Consider the following 24,039-nt stretch of genomic DNA (forward strand, 5'->3'; position numbering starts at 1 on the left):
AATTACTTTTCAGTGTCAGCGCTATGATTGACAAGCCACAACTTTAGCAGAAATGTTTTGCCCACCATTACAGGACACAGGGCCTCGGTCCTGAAAATGTATGATAAATTATATATAAGGTGGCAGAGGCCCTCAACTGACTGGCACTATTGGGAAGGGGTCCAGAGGGACCCCTAGACAGAAAGTTAAAGAACACACCTTTTTTTGGGGGGGGGGGGTCACTGCGCTCCTGTGGCACTCCCACATGACTCCTGGGGGAGTGTCAAAGAAGTCCTGAAGGATTGGGAAAATGAATTGGGTTTGGTCACCTGTGGAGGGTTTTGGCTCAGGGCCAAACCCAAGCATCTTTTAATTGGTGTTTGTTTGCTAATGTCCTTTCAAGCAAACTAACATGGCAGTCCCTTATTTTGTATTAGATGCTTACAGGACACTTGATACATGTGGCCTACCTGAGCCTCACTAATAGGCAATGCCACCCAACTTTTGGCACTGAAGCAGTGGGGACGAACATGTTAAAGTAGCTTTATGATGAAAGGCTTTGATCAATTGACTACAGCATGTTATAATTTATGGTTTGTACTTTTTAATTTTAATGAAATATGTTATATCTCACTCTGCAACAGTTTAATACAAATTCGTTTTAGTTACTTTGGTAATGAATTACATTATTTCAGAAACATTCTAGTTGCAGCTATGTTTTTAAAAAAGGGTAAAGAAATACAAGTAACTACTGGTAAATGTTAAAAATAAATTGCATATATTCGGAATCTGCAAAGACTTATTAACATCGCCAAAGTGCATTGATCATCAACCTTTTTATGTCAATTAATTAGGCATATAAATAGAAAAAAATGCATATAAAAACATTTCCCACAAGGTAAGAAAGCAATTTTGTATATCCAAAGCTCATAGGTATTCCAATGTATGAATACGCATGTGATATATGTTTGTTTATTCAGTACAGAATTGGAGAGCATTGTCCATTGGAAAATCAGCTGTGCAGCTCAGTGGCGGATGGCATGTCCCAAGGGTGGTGGCGCAGTTGGGACATTGATAAAAAAGCAATAAGTAAATTAAAAGCACTTACCCGCGAGCGTGACATCCTACTCGAAGGCAGGCTCCAAACTCCCAAGACAATCCTGGTACTGTTCTCACCAGCCTAAGAGTAGCACCAGGATTACTGGGAGCCTCTAGCAGTGCTCAAAAGAGCCATCAGAGTTTTTGCTTTCCCTAACTCAGCTGTCTTAAGACATCTGGGTTAGAGAGGTTTAACGTGCGCATGTGTGGCTGGCCATAAAGACATGCACACTTTAAACTGAAAGTGCCCTGCTCTATTTGCTGCTACCAGTCAGCAGCAGCCCCACCCCATCCTGACGCTCCGTTTGAGACAGGGTGATGAAAAACAACGTGGAACTGTACTAACTTCATTTTATTTTTCATCTCTGAGGGCATTTTGACAGGGTGAAGCTCCTTTGCTCAAATGGAGGAGCCGCCCTTGATGCAGATGCAGAACTGTTCACACAGCACCCAGCTATTACTAAGAAACAATTGTTTTAGAACAGACTGCCTCTGCAAATAATGATAGAAATCAAAGTGAATAACATTACCGGCGACCTAATTACTAGAAGTAAAGGCAAGCATGTGAACATCTGACATTTCAGAGACAGGGAGATGAGTATTCAATAGAAAAGAAGAAAAAGGTATTATGTGTGACATTGTGCGCTCATTAAAACAATCCTCGCTATGAGGTGTCTAATTTATGTTAAGGCTGTTGTGGTGTGATCCTTTTTGCCGTTTGATACGCCATCTTTTGCGAATGTTCCTTTTCTTATTCCCTTAATGCACAGACTTTACCTTCTGTGTGCTGCATGAAAGACTATTTTGGAACGCATTGCAATCCGGGGCACTTTTCCATGAAAAGCAGGGTATTCTTTATTCTGGAGATAAATTTGGTAATTCCAGGATCAACAAAAAAACTCACCAGTAGGCTGCAGACCCTATGGAACTCAGCAATCAAACTTAACCTCACACCTCACACTCACAGCATATCACACCCGAAGGAGCACCATTGGCTTCCCATAAACGAACAAGCACAATTCAAACTCCTCACCCATACTTTCAAGGCACTACAAAACAGTGGCCCGGCATACCTCAACAATTACATCTGCTTTTAAAAATCTACCTGACACTGCTTCTTGACCAGACTCCAACTTGCACACATCTCACGTATATGAAAAAGAGATCTGGCAGCTGAGCACTCTCCCCCATCATTCCTAAAGTGTGGAATCACCTACATCGACAAATAAGAGCCTCCTCCTCACATACTGAAGACCTCGCTTTTCAAGTGGTCCCACTAAGCCCTAGGATTGGATAGGCTCACACCTTCTCAGCGTCTGGAAACCCTCATGGGTGATAGCGCACCTAACAAATCTGCATAACATAACATTACATTTCCAAATCCTGCATGTCCTACCATCCCCACACAAGCTTGTAATTTGACTCTTTCTTAGATCTCAGTTCTAAATACTTGGATGAGATACTTCAAGATATAGCAAACAATGGCAATGCTTTGCCAATGTGCCATGGCAGTTATTTCATATAAAACGGCAACTGATTGTTCCAGGGAACTGTTTAAATTATGTGGCAAAATCGGATGCAGCAGTACTATGGGGATGTAAACATTTTCCATTAAGTTGAATACAGATGCTTAGGTAACCTAGGTGAATCGAATGATTAATGGGCCCATTGAGAGACACAAGGTATTGATATTAATTTGGTTTTTACCTTAGCTACTAGTTTAGCCTGGATTTTCATATTGAAAATTCAGTTGATTAGAGCAATATTTGGGACCTTATCTATGGTTTGCACTGAAGAAGAAGCAAGCACACATTTCAATGAGTTTCTAATCACAAATTATTTTCAGTTGTGTATTCATATGTCACATTTGTTTGCCACATTCCATCAGAAAGTTTCAGCAGGGGTCTAGCTATACCCGATTTTGCCTTATATTTTTACGCTTGTTTATTGTTAAAAATGCTGGTATTATTGACGGACAAAGGAATGGCCAGTACCGCTGAGGCTCCCTTGATTTTTGAGATCCTGTTGCGTTCAGAGGCTCGACAATGTTTGTTTAAAGAAGTTGACAGCAGCTATTTTAAGCGTACAAGGTTCAAAGTATTGGATGGTGCCTTTAAAGTATGGAAGAGAATACGAAAATTATGCCAGCTGGAAAAATTATTATATTATACTCCTTTGAATACCGCAAAGATTCTTCCCCCCATCTTTTGGGATAATATAGCACACGGTTGGAGGAATAAAGGTATCACAAAATTAGAGGATCTTTTCACCCCTGGGGGTGCATTTATGTCCTTTGAAGAATTAGTGAAACAATATAATCTGCCTAATTCTCAATTTTTTTAATTTCTCCAAATCCGGGACCTTTAACTACGGAAAAATTGTATCTTTGTGTCCAATCCATCTGTGGAGATTGTTCGGCGACAGGAGAAAATTGGGGTGTTGTATAAGCTATTACTGTCGTACAGACTGGACGATCTTGGTAAACATAATGCTAAATGGTCCATAATTTTGGGGGAGCATAATATATTTATCGAGAATGCTGTAGCTAGATCTCGGGATGTCTTATTATTGGCTAATTTGAAAGTCCAAATTTTTTAAAAACTGTATTTGATTTGTACTACACCCCAGATCGAATGTCTAAGTGGGGGATTGGGTTTGATAGAAAATGTTTTCGTTGTGGGGGAGATAATGCTGATAGCCTTCATGTTTTCTTTAGTTGTAGTAAACTGTCTAGATTTATAGTGGATATAGAGCACTGTTTGCCTATAATTATTGGTAGCCCGATGAAGATTCCACCTGTCATCATGTTGTTAGGGATGGGGCCAGACACTGATCAAGGGACAGCTCTATACAAACATCGATATCTGATTTTTATTGCAATGACAGTTGCTCGGCTCTGTATTGCCTCTGATTGGCTTCAAATTGAACCCCCAGTATTTGAAGTATGGTGGGCCAAAATGTACCATCTTTAAGAGTTAGAATGGAATTTATATTCGGTTAAGGGGGTAAAGAAACGCAAGGTTGGTTTGAGTATTTGGGGGGTTTTTCATGACCATATGAATTCCTGAAAACGGTATACTAATAAATTGTATTGTTTCTGTTTTTTTTATTCTTTGCTACTGTGGAGTAATAAAATAAAAGAAAAAAAAAGAAAGTTTCAGCAGATCATTTGCTGAATGGATTTATTGATGTTTGTGGGAAACAATTTTGTCAATCGGATATTTGTTTTGAAGCCTTATATGAATACTGATGTGTTTAATAATAAATATTCCTAGGTGTTAAACATGGAGGAAGAAGTGGCCTAGTGCCTCACGTTCCTGCCCTTGGAACCTGTGGACCCAGGCTTGAATTCTCAGTTAGATTTGCACTGTATAAATACCAATATGCACACAAACCATCTTAAGAACTCCTACTGGTTATCAGTGCGGAAGAGCAGTGCCTTCATAGCAGTTTGTATCTGGTATAAGGCTTTTCTTAACAACTATTCAAGTTTGCTTGATAACCATTTGAAACTGTATACAGCAGTATTTTTTCTTTGATCTACGTTCTTCCTTATCGTTTCAACACAGCACATAAACTGTCAACTTACAGTGAGCCTAGAGCACACCCATTGTTTACCATTGGTTGGCTTCATGTCACTCTCAATTTCTTGTATCTGATTTGTTATCTTGTGTGGTCTTTATTTCTTTGTGTGCTTGTCCATCCCCAGGAACATGAAGGCATTATTTAAGTCCTTCTACTAGTCGCTTTCTATTGCTACTTTCTTCTTTTTGTTTAAGCAGTCCAGAATAATTCATGTGTATTTCAGCTGTATCCCTTGTGTCCTTACCCTCACCACCATGCTTGTGTTGCATTTTCTCTATGTGTTTCTCCCACCCAGTGGTGCACTCACCTTCATTTGCTTCTCCTCTCACTTTTCTTTCTCACCTTTATGCTTCTTTCCTATGTTGCACCCTTTCAGCTATTTGCATCTCCCTGCTTCGTGTTCCTATTTCTCTATTTGCATCCCTCCCTGTGCCCTACACATTGCTTCCCCCACCTATGACCCTCTGTTCTTCTGCCTACCCTCCTGTTCCTGCACCACTCCCAACCTTCTGTTCCTTCCCCACTTCCAGCCCCTGCTGCGTTCTTAACCCCACCTCCATGATTCCAAACCCCATGTTGCTTACCCTGACTTGTATTGCTTACCCTGACAACTCATGATAATTGGTTTTCCTTTGGTTTACTGATCCAACTTGGATGACAAAGCAAAACGAAAAAGAAAGCACTCCCTAGAACCATGCATGCTTGGTTTGCATGACTACAAAATAATGTGACTAGTTGTGTCATAGACTATGTTCTCTTTTTTATTCATGCTGCGCTGCTTTGGGGTGCTATAATGCATGTCTTAAAAGTCACAATGGTGAGGCGTATTGGTTTGCCAATGCTTATTTTTGTCCCATAGCTTTGCCCCACAATTCCTCCTTTTCCCATCTTACACCTAAACTCTGGAATTCACTCCTGACTATTTTTTTTTTGTTTAATTGCCATAAATTTCACAAAAGCAAAAAGAACAGATGGTGGACGGAATGCTGAACAATGCAAACATTCACCCCAGTCAACAGATCTGGGTTTAATCCATTGTTTTTTTTGCCCACCATGCCAGCCCAGTTTGCAACTCAGTCTTGACCCTGCTCCTCTTGAGAACAGTCCAGCCCTGGCTTCCAAGTTAGGTCCTCCCTGGACTAGAAACAAGCATCCTAGGACTGGTTTCGGGGTATCACCCTTCATTAACCAGGCTAGCTTGAATGCAGTGGCGCAGTGAGCACTGGAACCATGTCTGGGCATACCCTGCCCACTTGGGGCGACAAAAGCAAAAAGAACAGATGACGGATGGAACGCTGAACAATACAAACATTCACTCCAGTCAACAAATCTGGGTTAAATCTGTTGTTATTGATTTCACAAAGCCAAAAAACCTGGCTTTTTACTGCTTTAATGCTGAATTAGTCAGCTTTAAGTGTTACAGTTTAGTGCTGGAACACATAGGGGTTGATTAGGATCGCGGACGGTCTTGAGTCCGTCCGCGACCCCAGAGGAGGAGGGAACGTCCGCATGGGCTGCGGCGTTCCCTCCGTGCCGATTAGGATGTGACCGCCAGGGTGGCGGTCACATCCTCTATCTTTAACATTGCAGCGGGTGCAGCTTCAAGCTGCACCTGCCGCAATGTTAAAAATGCATGCATCGCATTTGCGTGCACAAAGCGGCAGGCAGTGCGCAGTGCCTGCTGCTTTTTGCACGCAAATGCAGGGGCATGCACGCATGTTCACCCCCCACACCCCCTTCACCCAGGGGGCCCGCAACGGGCCCCCGAAGTGAAAGTCTGTATGCTTTTCCACGGCGGAAAAGCCGCCGTGGAAAAGCATATGTTTTCCTCCATCCTAATATGGCTGGCGGTGTCTGACAGACACCGCCAGCCATGTTAGTGCTTTTCTGCCTCGGTCGGAAGGCGACCGCGGCGGAAAAGCAGCGGACGGATTACAAGACCCACCGCATCCTATTACGGCGGTGGGTCTTTTGAGGCTACGCAGCGGTTTTCCCGCCCCCTCTGGGCCGGCCGTGGCTTCCGCCGGCCCGGAGGATGCGGGAAAACCGCCATCATAATCGGCCCCATAGTTTGCGTTTGGTAATGTGCCTTGTTAGACTTCTCTCATGGGCTTTTACTGACTAGTCATGTGTGGAAGGCTTGGCAGATGCTAACAATACAAATTGAATTTGCCCTGGAGATTCAGCATTCAAAATAGCGTTGCTCAAAGGAAATTGTCTATTTGATCTTAATTGTGACATTTTGAAAAAAATGCTGTTACCTCTCCTGCAGGCCTTGACAAATTAGAAGAAACCATTGATGTCACGGTAAATTACATAACTGTGAAAAGAAAAAAATATGCTCTCAATTTGGCAAAATGACAAATGCTGCCTGGTTTTGTTTGTTCTTTATTTACTCTTAATAACATCTCAGTTGTAAGAGGTGCCATCCTCACAGAAGGAAGTTAAATTGTGGCACAGTCCTATAACCTAGACACCAAACAAGCTTTAGCTATGTTATACCTAGCTGCCTGACACTAGAAACAACAATACATTTCTCCCTGGAAAATATGATTCTCATGTGTAAAAGGAAAAATAGCTTCTTGACGAACCTTCAAAAAGGGTGTACTTCAAGTGGATATTTAAGGTTCTAACCCCCAACTTATAAATGCGTACTAGCCCTTTCTGACTTTTTCTCATGAAATTTGTTTAATATTGACCAACTTCCAATTCAGTCAGAAAGACAGGTCAGGGGCCGTGGCTATCAGCCAACAAATATGGCTGCAGCCTGAGTGACCTCTGTGACCGGCTGCACCAAACCCACATAATCCTGATACTTATGCAGTGGCTAGGAGGCAGTAGGGATGTGACCAACGCACAATCCAGGCAAATAAGTTGGACAAATATGCCTTCAATAAGGAGCAACTGGGCCAGTCAGAACCCCCCCTCGGGAACCGCAGATGACCCATTGAAGGAAAAGACAAAAGTATTCCATTTCAGGACATAATGGCTACTCTACAGCAAGTGCAAATGTTGATCGGCATGATATTCACAGACATAACGTTTCTACGTGATGATGTTTCCATAATGAACTCCAGAATATCAGAAGTTGAGACCACAACATCAGGTCTCTCCACAGACACAGCAGCTTTACAACAGCACGTAAAACCTGATGACCAGGAAGGGCTCTCACAGCGCAATAACATCCACCTAGTTGGAGTGCCAGAGAGTGTCAGGCAGCCTGCGCTGGACCTCTTAGTTGAAGACCTTGTTAAAACACAGCTACAACCACAAGGTCTATCCAGCTTCTTCTCAGTGGAAAGAGCCCACCGAGTTCTGGGGGGTAGACCCAAGCCAGGACCCTCCCCCAGGACTATACTGGCCCACTTCTTCAACTATCGCAACAGGGACACGATTCTCCAAACAGCACGTGTTGCCCCTCCGTTACGGATAGACAATACCCCAGTATCCATGTACCCATACTACACTGCGACGGTCACTAACCAGCATAGAAACTTCCTAGAAATAAAAAGAGAACTGCGCAATCGAGAATTAAAAAATGCTATGCTCTTTTCCTTAAAGCTTAGGGTGGAGGCAGAAGGGAAAAAATGGTTCTTCTCGACCCCAGAGGAAGCTCAGAATTAGCTCAAGGGCTGGAGACCAGCCTCAAACCCGAACAGGCAAGATCGCAGAAGACTCATTGCCCAACACACAACAGATCACAGATGCAGACCCTGAATACACTGAAAAACAACTGCTCGATAAGAAAAGCCGTGAAAATTCAGCACAGATAACGCCGATGGACACACATGGATTTGCAGCAAAATAATGATGTGACAACCTGGGAAACATGCTGATCGACTTCTCCTGCACACGATATAAGGATGGTCTTTTTTGTGGTATACCTTAATGCCGCCACAGACTGTCGACAATTCAGGGGACGGAGGCCAGACGGTCGCTAAGCAGTTCCACCCCCAAAGCAAGTATAAAGTTATGGGACAGAAGCACTCTGCTAAGTTGGGGTGGCGGGTGGTTTTAAATCCACTATGCAGGGTGGCAGGGAAGGGAGGAGGAACCAAGGTATGTTCAAGGGGTTAGCGTTTTTTTTTAATGCAACGGTACAGAGAACCACAACAACGTCCACATAGGCATTATGAAAACTACACTGCGGGCTGGCACACACTTAGTCTCGTGGGGATGACACAAAAAGTGCAGATTACAACATCAATAGATAGTCCTATCATGGGGGAATCGACCCAGCAAATGAATGAAAACGCATTCATATAGCGCATAGCTACCCGATGGCATCCCAGCGCTTAATGTGGCGCCTCAGTCAACAGAGCACAAATCAAGAGAAGAGAAATGTTTTGAGCTGTTTCCTAAAAATTTAGATAATTTGGTTCCAGGCGAATATGCTCAGGAAGTCGGTTCTATAACTTAGCTGCATTGTATGTAAACCATTGGCTTCCTGTTCGTACATGCTTAATCATGGGCACTATGAGTAAGCGTTTATTATTGGATCTCATCGTCCTATTGGGGTGATATAGTTGCACCATAGATTGGATCAATGAGGAGCCTTTTGCAGAAATGGCTTTATGGACGATGCACATCGCCTTAAAGCTAATTCTGGACTGGATGGAAAGCCAGTGCAGACTAATAAGGGCTGGTTTGGCTGAGCTGCATTTAGGAATGTTCATTAATAAGTGGGCAGCACAGTTCTTAACAATTTGCCGTCTATTGATAGTTCCCTGGGGTGCTCCTAAATAGACTGCATTTGCATAATCTAGTCACGAAAGTATCAGCACCTGGACTAACACTCGTCTGGCAACAAAAGGAAGAAGAGGGATAATCTTCCTTATCAACCTGAGAAGTCCATAACAACTAGCAGCAACTTTACGAGCCTGTTCTTTTAAATCCAGTTTGCAGTCGAGCCAGACTCCTAAACTCTTAATCTGGCTTTTTGGTACAGGTGGGGGGTCCAGACAAGTGGGCCAGGATGCATCAATACTGGCAGGGACGGAGTGCCCAAGGAGCATGAGTTCTGCCTTTGCTCCGTTCAGTTTTAGAAATGACTTATCGATCCATTCAGAGATCTTTCCCAGGCATGATGTGAGACCAGGCTAAGATTTGTCCTGTTGATTGAGGGATACCACCAGTTGTGTATCGTCAGCATAGGTGATGATATGGATCCCCTAAGGATGAACCAGTTTGGCAAGAGAACTCATGTAGATGTTGAACATGGTAGGACTTAATGACCATCCTTGGGGGACTCCGCACCGCAAAGGAATCTGCTCTGAGGCAGCTTCATCTTCGTAGACACAGAAGCAGAAGTTTTCAAGAAAGGACTGAAGCCAGTTGAGCGCAACTCCTACCACGCCCTCCTCTCTAAGTCTTTTAACCCTAAGTTGGTGGTAAACAGTGTCGAAGGCTGCGCTGAGATCTAACAATATAAGAGCAGCGCAGCCTCCATCATCCATCATTTTCCTGGATTCCTCTTTCACGGCGATAATGGCTGTTTCAGTGCCCTATTGGCATCTAAAACCTGTCTGAGATGAGTGCAGACAATAGTTTTTTTTTCAAAAAAACTGACAGTACCAGATTAACGTTGTCCCACTAATTTGCTGATTCCTGGCAACAGGGAGATGGGCCGATAATTGGCCCAGTCCTCCGGGTCAAGATTTGTCTTTTTTAAAAGGGCCTTGACCCTTGCCTGTTTACAAAGAGGGAGCACCACTCCTCTAACGAGGGAGAAGTTTATCACATCCCGTGTGATTGGGGAGACTATATCCAGGAGCAGGGTCAGTGGGAGCGCCAGATTTCACTTGCCTAAGGAGTTCCTGCGTGGACGATAGAGACAGCGAAGGAAACTCTTCCAGCAAAGCTTGCTGTTTCGAAATTACGCAGTCATTAATGGGGTTGGAATGTAAAAGAGGCTTATAGATCTTTTGGACCTTAGCTGAAAAATACTCCGCGATTTTATCGCACCACTGCTGGGAACTATCAGAGACAGTGATAGGGCTGGGAGGTATGAGAAGAGATTTTGTGATTTTAAAAAGTTTGCGGGGGAGTTCACTGCGGAGACAATTTTATCATAGTAAAAGCTCACCTGAGCAGCCTTTATTCCCTTTTTATAAAGTTTAATTGCCTCTCTGTATTTGGCTTTGCCAATTACCGAAAAATCTATTCTCCATTTCCTTTCACATTGTTTGCAATTTTGTTTAAGTTGCCTCAGTTTCTGAGAATACCAGGCTTTTTTGTTGAGTCCTACTCGATGGACGAATTCTTTCCTAGGGAGCACTGTGTCTAAGGAGGATTCAAGCCAGTTGCATGAGGTATGGGAGTGGAATTATTTAACTCGGTAATCCAGTTTTCTACAGGCAATCTAGACCACATGCGACTACATTTTTTTATTTTTTTGTGAAAGGCAGCAGAGGGTCACAGTGTCCAAAGGGGAACATCCTTTACAACGCAACTTTTACCACGCTGTGCCTTTACGACGCAACTATTACAACGCATGTTATTACAACGCATAGCACTGGGGGGCGCTGTAGGATAGGGAATAGATTTAATTTACTATCCAACACCTTCCCTACTATCCACGGGGACTGGAGTTGGAATAGTAAATTAAACTATTCACTATTCAGCACCCCTTAACGCTATGCGTTGTAACAGCATGCGTTGTAAAAACTGCGATGTAAAGGCGTGCGTGGTAAAACCATGCGTTGTAATGTCATACATCCGTGTCCAAATGACGCACCTTCCCTTTACTATAATCCCATGGAATGTAAATGGGTCAGGGACAAAATAGAAAGGGGGTTGGTCCTTCAATATATAAAACGTAATGGACCTGCGATTGCTCTTATAAAAGAAACATACCTGGTAGGCTCCACATGCAAAGCATTGGATTGGTGGGGCTACAAGGTGGCAGTGCACTCAGACTTGGCATTTTAATTAATAAATGCTTTCCACTGATGTTACAGTGGTCTTGGACGGGCAACCAGGGACCCTTTGCGGCCAATGCCTGTCAATGGGAGGGACGCACCTACAATCTTGTATCTTGTCTCGGAATGTTACATCACACAGCTTTACCGGCATTGGGTAAAGTTCTCCTCTCGCTCCTGCAAGAAGAACCTATATTGAGGGGAATTTTAACACTACGATGGACACATCCATATACAGACAGCCCCCCAGGGACTCGAATAGGCCCAGTTGCAGATTGTCAGAATTCACTGAGGTGACCGGTCTAATAGGCATTTGGCGGTCCAGGCACCCGCAGATGAGTGACTATTCAAACTTCTCGGGACCCCACGGTAGTCTCTCCAGGATTGATTATATTCTAACATTGGCAACATGTTTGGAAAAGGTGGGAGAGATCACGCATCTCCCAATGGACATATCTGATCACTCACTGGTATTAATCTCCTACGTTTTGCACACCCCGGGAAGACGGCACATATTCTCACTACACCCAGGTTATCTTAAAACTCCCAAAATAGTGAAGGGATTGCTCAAAACCACAAACCAATATTTCATTGAAAATGAGCATACAGTGACATCCCCAGCGACCCTATGGGAAGCTTACTAAACAATGATAAGAGGACAGGCCATATCCCTAATCACAAAACACAAACGGGACACACGAAAACATATTGAATCTCTGGAGCAAGAAGTATCCAGAGCCAAAATAGTTAAGGGATTGCTCAAAACCACAAACCAATATTTAATTGAAAATGAGCACACAGTGACATCCCCAGCGACCCTATGGGAAGCTTACTAAACAATGATAAGAGGACAGGCCATATCCCTAATCACAAAACACAAACAGGACAAACGAAAACATATTGAATCTCTGGAGCAAGAAGTATCCAGAGCCAAGACCGAGTGCACAACAGACACAAGAGAAACCATTGTTACTAAAGACAAGGGTCCCTAGAAAACGAATACTGGTGACGTAATAAACATATGCTAAATAGACAATATGTTCTTTGACCAGCCGGACAGAGTTTATTTGAACAATATTTGTAGTGACAGAAATTTACCAAGTTGGTCACAACCTGCGACCCACACAAACAAGACAAAAACAACAATAGGAAGGAGAGGATTCAGGCAAAGAGAGAAAAGGTCTGTTTTCTAGTAATCAGTAGACAGACTTGATTGTGCATTACATTCACAATATTTGAAGCCATATGGTACATTGGTGTCGACGTTTCGATCCCTTAACTCAGATACATGGGATCATCTGCAGGACAGTGATTATTAAACATGCCTGTCTTGAATACATGGAATCCCGGGGAGGCTGGGTGACTGCACTTTCAAATTACGGTGCAGTTTTTCACTGTGCGTGGGTCCAGCGAGATCAGTGGATCCTTTCCAAAGGATGGGGGCAATACCCCAAGAGCAAGTTCAAGGATCGGCAAGGCGGTTTAGGGAAAATTATCATTGAAATCAGGCCGTCGCTGGTAGCGGGATACGGCGGGATCGAGTGAATAGTCTAGGAGGTAGCCGGTCAGTATTCGTTTTCTAGGGACCCTTGTCTTTAGTAACAATTACTCACCCAAGGTCCCTAGTGTATTGCCTTTGGGTTTCCCTTCTTCCTTTAAAAACTTTAGAAATCATGACACATAGGCTTCAATTAGCTCAACAAGAATATAGAGCGGATGCATGGGAGGAAGCGAAATCTAAGATTACAAACACCCAAAATATTGTATACGAGATGGGAGATAAAGCAGGGTAGCTGCTAGCATGGCTAAATAAAAAAGAAAAAGCGGGCAGATGGGTGTTGGAACTCCGGACAAGAACAAGCGAACTCAGAATGGACCTGCAACAAATAGTTGAGGCACTAGCTGCACATTTCCAGCAGGTATATACGCCACTCTCAACCTCCACTGTTACCAAAAATATAGAATTCCTTAAAGACATACAGATGCCAACACTGGCACCAGGAGACGCCCAAGAGCTAGAAGCAGATCTGACCAGTAATGAACTTTAACGAGCGGTCAGAGCATTACACTCAGGGAAGGCACTGGGGCCCAACGGGCTACCAGTGGAACTCTATAAGAAAGCTGCAACACAACTTATGCCACATATGCTCCGTATGTTTACTCACAGTCTGCACAAAGGTGAACTTCCCAGGGACCAGCACCTAGCTACTATAGTTGCTATCCCTAAACCAGGCAAACCCCCGGAGGAATGCGAATCATATAGACGGGGAACATCCTTTACAACGCATTTTTTACCACGCAGTGCCTTTACGATGCAACTATTACAACGCATGTTATTACAACGCATAGCGCTGGGGGGCGCTGTAGGATAGGGAATAGATTTAATTTACTATCCAACACCTTCCCTACTATCCACGGGGACTGGAGTTGGAATAGTAAATTAAACTATTCACTATCCAGCACCCTTTAACGCTATGAGTTGCAACAGCATGCGTTGTAAAAACTGCGATGTAAAGGCATGCGTGGTAAAACCATGTGTTGTAATGTCATACATCCATATAGACTGATTTTTCTAATAAACGCAGAGGCGAAAATACTCGCCAAAGCGTCAGCCGCGTGACTCCAGGCACACTTCCCAACCTTAATCCACCCGGACCAGTCGGGATTCATGCCAAATCATAATACAGCTCTCAACCTGCAAAGATTACATAATGTAATGGCACGCAAGGACACGATAGAGGAAGATCCAGTTATTTTATCACTGGACGCACGTATGGCATTCGTCTTGGTGGAATGGCCCTTCCTCTTCGCGGTGCTTCGGTCCAAAATTCTGTGCGTGGGTAGAACTCCTATATACGAAACCTCTAGCTCAGGTGGTGGTAAACAGTCGAATTCCGATGGATTTCCCATTGGGGAGAGGGGCAAGATAGGGCTGCCCCCTATTTCCATTGCATTTTGCACTGGTACTGGAACCCCTGGCGGTGTGGGTCCGGCAAGATCTTGTCATCCGGGGCCTGAGGTGGGCGATGGGGTGGGAAGACCATATCTTCCTTTATTACAAATGATATACTCCTCTATATGGCTTCCCCTGCGCTCTCCATAAACCGCCTGCTGGAAATCTGTGTGGCGTATGGAGGTGCCTCAGGATACACAATAAATTGGACAAAGTCCCTTATTTATGTACTACACAGACCCGTGCCAAAGATCCCGCAGCACTGCACTATACAAATCGCGACCGAAGGATTTAAATATCTTGGTATATATATTACCAATATTCGTACGTGCTTCATCACAGAAAATTTCACAAGGCCACTTACACAGCTCCAAAGCGATGTCAAACATTGGCGCTCCTTCTCGTTAACACTGCTCAGAAGAGCAGCCCTCTTTAAAATGATGGCGCTTCCTCGGTTTGTATATGCTCTTCAAAATATGCCGTTCCCAGTAGCACCCGCATATTTCAAAACGATCAATGCGTAAGTGACCAAATTAATATGGGATGGTAGAATAAGTCGGATAGCAATGCATAAGCTCATGCGGGGGTGGTACGAGGGAGGAATTGCCCCAAGCTAATATGGGATGGTAGAATAAGTCGGATAGCAATGCATAAGCTCATGCGGGGGTGGTACGATGGAGGAATTGCCCTTCCTAATCTAAAACAATACTACTGGGCAGCGCAATTCATGATCATAAACCAGTGGCTTCATGTACCACAGGAAGAGCCAGCATTCCGCTTGGACAGACATCTACTCGAAAAATAAGGAATTCTGAGGACATTGTACAATAAAAAACGAAAACCTACACTTACAGGCCTGACAGCCCATACAATTAAAATCTGGTATGAGGCACAGCATGCACTGGGATGGGAGGATGTAATCACACAGGCCACACCAATATGGGACACCCAACAACTAGGTAAATTGAACAATACGAAGGCATTCGCCAATGGGACCTCATAGGCATTATGAAGGTTGGGGATATCTGGAAAAAAGGAGATATCATCCCATTTGAACAGCTGTGGAAAACATACAGATTAGCGCAGACAGAGATTTTTAGAGGATCCCTGACATAACATCGAGGGACATAATATCGACTATCAAAAATATCGTTGACAAAATATCGAGAGACAAGATATCGACTTTGTATCTACAAACAGGTAAGTACAAAAATATTGAGTTAAAAATATCCTTTACAAAAATATAGTTTATAAAAATATCGACTTTATTAAAAATAATGTTAAATTAAATTAATATTAAAAATTAATTACTAAAATATACCTAAAAATATTTAAATTACCTTATAATAATTAAATATTTAATTAAAGTTATTAAAAAAAGTTTTACAATCATATTTGTTAAAACATATATATAAAGTAACATAATATATTTAAATAATATCCAATATTATTACCGTAGGATAGCGGAAGTGTAAAAATTACTATTCCCACTCCAGAGAGTGCAACAGTAGGGAAAGCGTTGGATAGCGTAGAGGTAAAAAATACTATTCCCACTCCAAAGAGTGCAACAGTAGGGAAAGCGTTGGATAGAGTAGGGGTAAAAATTACTATTCGCACTCCAGTGGGTGCAACAGTAGGGAAAGCGTTGGATAGCGTAGGGGTAAAAATTACTATTCCAACTCCAAAGAGTGCAACAGTAGGGAAAGCGTTGGATAGCGTAGGGGTACAAATTACTATTCCCATGCCTAAGAGTGCAACAGTAGGGAAAGCGTTGGATAGCGTAGGGGTTAAAATTACTATTCCCACTCCAAAGAGTGCAACAGTAGGGAAAGCGTTGGATAGCGTAGAGGTAAAAATTACTATTCCCACTCCAAAGAGTACAACAGTAGGGAAAACGTTGGATAGCGTAGGGGTAAAAATTACTATTCCCACTCCAGTGAGTGCAACAGTAGGGAAAGCGTTAGATAGCGTAGGGGTAAAAATTACTATTCCCACTCCAGTGGGTGCAACAGTAGGGAGAGCGTTGGATAGCGTAGGGGTAAAAATTACTATTCCCACTCCAAAGAGTTGAACAGTATGGAAAGCGTTGGATAGCGTAGAGGTAAAAATTACTATTTCCACTCCAGTGGGTTCAACAGTAGGGAAAGCATTGCATAGCGTAGGGGTTAAAATTACTATTCCCACTCCAGTGAGTGCAACAGTAGGGAAAGCGTTGGATAGCGTAGAGGTAAAAATTACTATTCCCACTCCAAGGAGTGCAACAGCAGGGAAAACGTTGGATAGCATAGGGGTAAAAATTACTATTCCCACTCCAGTGAGTGCAACAGTAGGGAAAGCGTTGGATAGGGTAGGGGTAAAAATTACTATTCCCACTTCAGTGGGTGCAACAGTAGGGAAAGCGTTGGATAGCGTAGGGGTAAAAATTAATATTCCCACTCCAGTGAGTGCAACAGTAGGGAAAGCGTTGGATAGCGTAGAGGTAACAATTACTATTCCCACTCCAGTGGGTGCAACAGTAGGGAAAGCGTTGGATAGCGTAGGGGTAAAAATTACTATTCCCACTCCGATGAGTGCAACAGTAGGGAAAGAGTTGGATAGCGTAGGGGTAAAAATTACTATTCCCACTCCAAAGAGTGCAACAGTAGGGAAAGCGTTGGATAGTGTAGGGGTAAAAATTACTATTCCCACTCCAGAGAGTGCAACAGTAGGGAAAGTAAATACTTCTTATATTATGTAAAAAACATATAAATTAATATCTATCAAACATTAATTATAAGTAATTAGCAATTTAATATAATATAATAATTAATCAATTAAAATTACAAGTTACAATTAATTGTCACTATTAGTTACCTATTCAAATTAATTACAAATTAACAATCAATTAATTAACAATTAAAAAATAATAAACAATTAATTCTAATTAAATACAATTAAATAAATTGAATTATTTAATTAATTATGAATAAATTACTTCCCACCCGATTCCCCTATAAACTCACAACCCGCTACAGAAAATAAATTATTAAAATTAACATAATTAGCAATGAATCAATTAAATAGAATTAATTGGCAATTAAAAAATAATTAATTACCCATAAAAAATTAATTAACAATTAATTCTAAAAAAATACAAATTAATATTTCTACATATTTAATTAATTATAAATAAATTACTTCCCACCCAATTCCCCTATAAACCCACAACCCGCTACAGAAAATAAATTAGTAAAATTAACATAATTAGCAATTAATCAATTAATTAACATTAATTGCCAATTAAAATGTATTTAATTACCAATTATAAATTAATTAACAATTAATTAAAAATGAATACCAATATATAAATTTACATATTTAATTAATTATAATTAAATTACTTCCCATCCTATTCCCCTATAAACCCACAACCCGCTACAGAATTAAATTACGCAAAAATTAAAAAAGCAAATTTCATTAATTAAAATTAATTATAACATAAATATATACTTTTCACACATATAATAACATAACAAACACTATAAAAAATTTGATATTAATAAAAATTCGATAATTTTAATAACCTATATTATATACTTCGATATTTTAACTTTCTATATTTTTAACATTCGATATTACATTACTTACCTTCAAAACGATATTTTTGATGTCTATATTCTGTCCATTCAATATTTTGTCCAGCCTATATTTTGGACTCGATATTATGTCCATTCGATATTTTGTAGTCGATATTATGTCTGTTTACCATTTTTAGATACCAGTAGGTTAGACATGCGCTCCAAAATGCCCTGCAACCGGGCAAACAACTGCCAGAAGCCTCACCTCTGGAAGATAGACTTCTCACAGACCATCTGCATAAGAAAGCCATCTCCCTAGTCTACTGAAAAATAGTAAACAACCATCCAGACCCCATGGTAGCCCTTAAGGAACGATAGGAGATAGAGCTGGGGCCATTAGACAAGGCAGATTGGCAGGAAGCATTGGCATCTCCCAGAGAGATAGCAATCCCAGAGACAGACGCGGCGACTGAGGCTGCGGATGTATGCTGGTCTTGCTAACCATCTTTTTAACAGCTGATTTTAAAAGCTTATATGCAATTGAGTGTGTGATGTATTATTTGCTCTGATAAACTTGTACTTACCTTAGAGCTTCTTACCTGTTTTTATCGCTCCTGGCCCCGTTCCGCCCCGGCATAGTGCCGTTTGTGCGGAGGGCCATTCTCTCGAGCGCCATTTCCGGCTCCTAGTACCACTTCCGCCCTGCACCTCCACATCGCAGGTTAGCGGTCTAGTGGCTGCTGAGTTGGTTTATTATTTTAGGCGCGAATTCACCACCATTCGCTTGATAGACGCGGTGACTGAGGCTGCGGATGTATGCTGGTCTTGCTAACCATCATTTTAACAGCTGATTTTAAAAGCTTATTTGCAATTGAGTGTGTGATGTATTATTTGCTCTGATAAAATTGTACTTTCCTTAGAGCTTCTTACCTGTTTTTTATCGCTCCTGGCCCCGTTCCGCCCCGGCATAGTGCCGTTTGTGCGGAGGGCCGTTCTCTCGAGCACCATTTCCGGCTCCTAGTACCACTTCCGCCCTGCACCTCCACATCGCAGGTTAGCGGTCTAGTGGCTCACCTCAGATTAACATATAATGGTGACCTGGCGGAAGAGCAGCGGACGAGCGCAGCGGGAGCGCCGACTTCGCGCCGAAGTCGCGCTTAAGTCAAGCCCGTCTGCGCCCGTCCGCGGCCGGTCGCGTCCAGCGGCCACTCACTCTGCCCAAATCATCACCTACTCCTCCGCCGACCTTCTGACACTCCGACATCCTGTGCCCCTACCGCCTTGTGCTGCCAGGGCTGCCCAGGGTTGTGGTATTTTGATTTCCCCTGACTCATCGGTTTCTACAACTCCCCCTTTATGTCCTAAGCCTGTATCATCTCATCACTCCACACTAACGCCAGGGACTCTTCCCTTGACCGTGCTGTATCTTAACACCCGGTCTATGGCGAAACATCAGCTCGAAATTTTTCAGCTATTAGATGACAGTGCCGTGGATATTTTACTCCTATCCGAAACCTGGTTGACCGATGATTCAACCCCTGATATTCTTGCTGCCATTCCTACCGGTTACTATATTTTGCAAACTAACCGCCCCACTGGACAAGCCGGAGGGGGGGTTGCAGCTATCATCCATACTCAGTACTCCTTTACCACCTTGGCCTGTACAGCGATCCCTAAAACAGAAAGCCTTATTATTAAATTTACCTCTATTAGGTCTTCTTTCATCGTTGTCCTCATGTATAGACCCCCGGATTACATGCCCTCCTTTCCACAACAGGTCGGTGTCCTTATTTCTCAACTAATCATTAACAACGCCAAAGTTATCATCATTGGTGATTTTAATTATTGGCCTTCTGACCCTCGGGAAAGTCGCTTATCGGAGGAATTCTCGGACCTCCTTTTAAGCATGAACTGCCGTCAATTTATCAGGACACCCACTCATTGCAAGGGTCACATTCTGGACCAGGTCTGGACGGCAAACCTTGAAATCTCGCCCCCTTCAGTGACTCCTTGCTCCTGGTCAGACCATTATTTCATCTCTTTTTCTTTCAATCTATCTATCCCTTGTCGGCCCCCCCCTACGACTAATGTTCTAGCCCGTAACTGGAAGAAAGCTAATCTGACAGAACTTCACTCTATTTTGGCATCTACAGTACCTCTGCTTTCTGGCTCAGTAGCTCATCAGGCCTCTACCCTTGAACAATGGCTGTTGTCTGCATGTAACTCTGTGGCCCCTTTGAAAACTATAAAATCCATGCGCCCTCATGACGCCCAGCGGTGGTTCACCGATCAACTAAAACTAGATAAACTCACTCTTCGCCAGGCCGAGCGACGATGGCGACGCAATTACGATCCACAACTCAAACTTGAATTTGTGAACCGCTTAAAAGCCTACAAATCTTCCATTCTCTCGGCCAAGACAACTTACTTCTCCCACAAAATTGTGGAGTCTGCCTCCAAAGCAAAAGACATATTCTCCATAGTGAATGAGCTTTCCCTTCCAGACCGGGTCACTCCTCCACCCCTACCCACTCAGGTTCTGTGCGATTCATTACATACTTACTTTCTGGATAAAATCACCACTATTAAAAATAATATTCCCACACCCCCATCCTCCTCTTCTTTTCCCTTACCACCCAATAACCCACACTATCTAGATGCCTTCCCTCCTATTTCTACCACTGAGTTTCATAGGTTATTGCACAAAGTTAGTTCTGGTTCCCCCAATGATTGCTGCCCTCCCCAGATCCTCAAAGCAATCTTCCTGGCCTGTCCCGACCCTGCCTTGACATTACTCAATAACTCGCTCTCTACTGGAGTAGTTCCGGACTCCTTTAAACAGGCAGACCTATCCTAAAGAAATCTAATGCTGACCCTACGGTCCTAAGTAATTACAGGCCTATTTCCCTTCTCCCCTACCTAGGAAAGATCTTGGAGACCTACGTCACGCGCTGTCTAAGCGCCTTCATCGAGAGCTCGTCCTTTTTAGATCCCCAACAGGCCGGTTTCCGTCCTCTTCACTCCACGGAAGCGGTCATCGTGGCTGTTATGGACACTTTAGGAACAGGTGCTGATAACAACATCTTTCAAGCCCTCTTCCTGCTGGATCTGTCGGCGGCCTTTGACACGGTCGATCATACTATATTGATCGACCGTGTCAACAATGACGGCATCCAGGGCGTAGCCCTTGATTGGGTCAGATCTTTTCTTGACAAGCGTTCCCAAGCCGTACATCTCTCCACGTTTTCTGCTTCTTATTCTCCCCTGTCCTGCGGAGTCCCTCAGGGCTCTGCCCTATCCCCTTTGCTTTTCAATCTGTATATGCAGCCCCTTATAGTTTCCCTTCGCAAATCCTCTGCAACAATTTTCAACTATGCGGATGATCTGCAGTTGATCTTTCCCGTAGACACCTCTCTGTCCTCCCGAACCAGTTTTCAAACCACCATGTTAGACATCTCAGATTGGATGTCTCCCAGCCAGCTCAAACTAAATCCCAACAAGACTGAGCTGGTGCTGGTGGGTGGATCTGCCAATCCCTGGAATGACAGCTTCTCGCCCCACTCACTTGGGATCCCTCCCCGTCCTGTCAATTCCGTAAAAAGCCTCGGTCTAGTCATCTCTGGTGACCTTTCTATGAAGCCTCAGATTGGCGCTGTAACATCATCCTGCTTCTTCCATCTGCGTAGGATACGCAAAATCTGTAGATTTCTCACCAGAGATGCACTTATCCTTGTCATCTTGGCTCTTGTAATCTCTAGAATTGACTTTGCTAACACTCTATATGCAGGGATACAAAACCAGGCTGCTCGCTTAATATACCATCAGCCTAAGCATCAGCATGTTTCGCCGCTATTACGGAGCCTGCACTGGCTCCCGGTGGCCAAACGCTGCACTTTCAAGCTTGGCTGTACAATATTCAAAGCCCTTTCCAATTCCGCCCCTGCCTTCATCTCTTCTAGCCTGAAGCGGTACACACCAACGAGAGATCTTCGCTCTTCCGCCGATAACCTTCTGCTTATCCCTCAAATTCGCCGCAAAAAACATGGCGGTCTTCGCTTCTCTTTTCTAGCCCCCAAACTTTGGAATTCCCTCCCGTTCTCTTTTCACCACTGCCCTAACTACGAATGCTTTCGTAGGACACTGAAGACGTTTCTCTATCAGTTGGCATTTGAGTAAACTTCTGCCCTTGCCCTCCGCATTTGTTATGAGCGCCAAGAAACCGTTTCGGTGAACGTGCGCGGTATAAAATATTTTAACATAACATAACATCCCCTCAAGGCTGAGAACGCTACAATTGAAAGTCTTACACAGAGCATATTACACACGTTCACTTTTTCATAAACTGGGGACCACTGATAAACCGCTTTGCCTGAGGCGGTGTGGCCTCTCTGGTATGTTCCTGCACACCATCTGGGAATGCTCCAACATCATGTCATATTGGGAAGCGGTCATGACCACAACGTCACAAGTCACAGGCTGGAAATCCTCCCGGAACCAAAACGCTGTCTTATTAATATATGCGAACCAACAGACCTTACTCACACGGACCAGGACTGGGTAACGCTTGGTATGACACTGGCAAAGCGAAATATGGCTCGTAACTGGGGATCAAGGCAGACTCCTAACCAGCGAAATTGGTGCCAAGACATGGACAATGCAATGGTAACTGAAAAAGTAGTGTAAGTACATAGATGATGCCCCATAAATTGGGCCTGAATATGGGGAAAATGGAACAGCAATATATGCAAACCCCCCAAGAGGACACACTATCTGATGTTAGTGACTAATGGAGATTAGAATGGAAAGAGTATATATCTTGAGACAAGCCCACCTAACTGTATACCTTATCTATAAACTAGCAAAGAGCACAAAAATGTATAAGAGGAAGCGAAAATGTATAAATAACAAGTCAGAGAAGAAACCTGCCTATGAACATTCAATTATATGCCTAACTATGAGGTCATTCAATAAACAGAGCAAAGCCCCCCAGAACAGACCAAAGACATTTCGTTACCAATATGTAAATATTTTATTAAGTCACATAGATCAATTTCAGTACATGAATATCGACCACATACTGGATTGTTAAAATCAGATTCCAAAAAGTTCAATATAGTCCCACACATAAAACATCAACTGTCATACCATCATACATACCGAGATTGCATACAAACCATATCACATGCACACTACATATCAAAAGTACATAACAGCCTCAGGCTGATCACGGTGTAACAAATGAAAACAAGTCATTGGGGAGGTGGAAAAGAGATCAGTCGCAATATCCCCATGATATATCACTTTCTTGAATCGATTTTGTGTCCCACTTGATTTGTACATCTCCGCCCTGATGAAGGTGTAGCCCTGGCTGGGGCCACACACCGAAACGCGTGTTGGCGTTTTCTCACTGGGGATATTGTGACTGATCTCTTTTCCACCTCCCCATATATTTTTAATGAGGCAAAGAGGTTAAGGGTCAACCAAGTATTGACTTAACAAAAATTTGTTACACTTTAGGGTAGATTCATGTTCAAAGTTAAGGCATTGGGAAGAGATAGAGAAAAAAAGATGACCGAAGAAAAATGGATCTAAAATTAGAGGTAGGTGATGGATTAGGGCGAGGGAAATGGTGTCTTATAATATAGTGGTGGATGCCAGTGGTAGAATACCGGTGAGGATGATGAGAAAGGTAAGGAAAGAGGTTAGTTTGAGGTGGGATGGGCATGGGAGTATCCCCAGAAATAAAAAAAAATGAAATCTGCTAATTACATTTGATTCGACCAAAAAATCCAATCTTTTTGAGAATCAAAGAAAACTATAATAAGCTAAGATTAATACCAAAGTAAATAATGATTCTGTACATGGATAATCTGAGACGCGTGACTTTACTACTCTGATAGTTGCGGAATGAGTCTATATGATAAATGATGTTTTATGTGATGATATG

At 42.9% G+C, this 24,039-nt stretch overlaps 1 protein-coding gene across 1 annotated transcript in view; it reads left to right on the plus strand.

Moving 5' to 3' along the window:
• Positions 1-24,039, plus strand: part of THSD7B (thrombospondin type 1 domain containing 7B) — a 1,994,218-nt gene that overhangs the window by 1,324,052 nt on the left and 646,127 nt on the right. The gene's annotated exons all lie outside the window — the stretch shown is intronic.

Source organism: Lissotriton helveticus, chromosome 3_1 (genome assembly GCF_964261635.1).
Source record: "Lissotriton helveticus chromosome 3_1, aLisHel1.1, whole genome shotgun sequence".
Classification (NCBI taxonomy): Eukaryota; Metazoa; Chordata; class Amphibia; order Caudata; family Salamandridae; genus Lissotriton; species Lissotriton helveticus.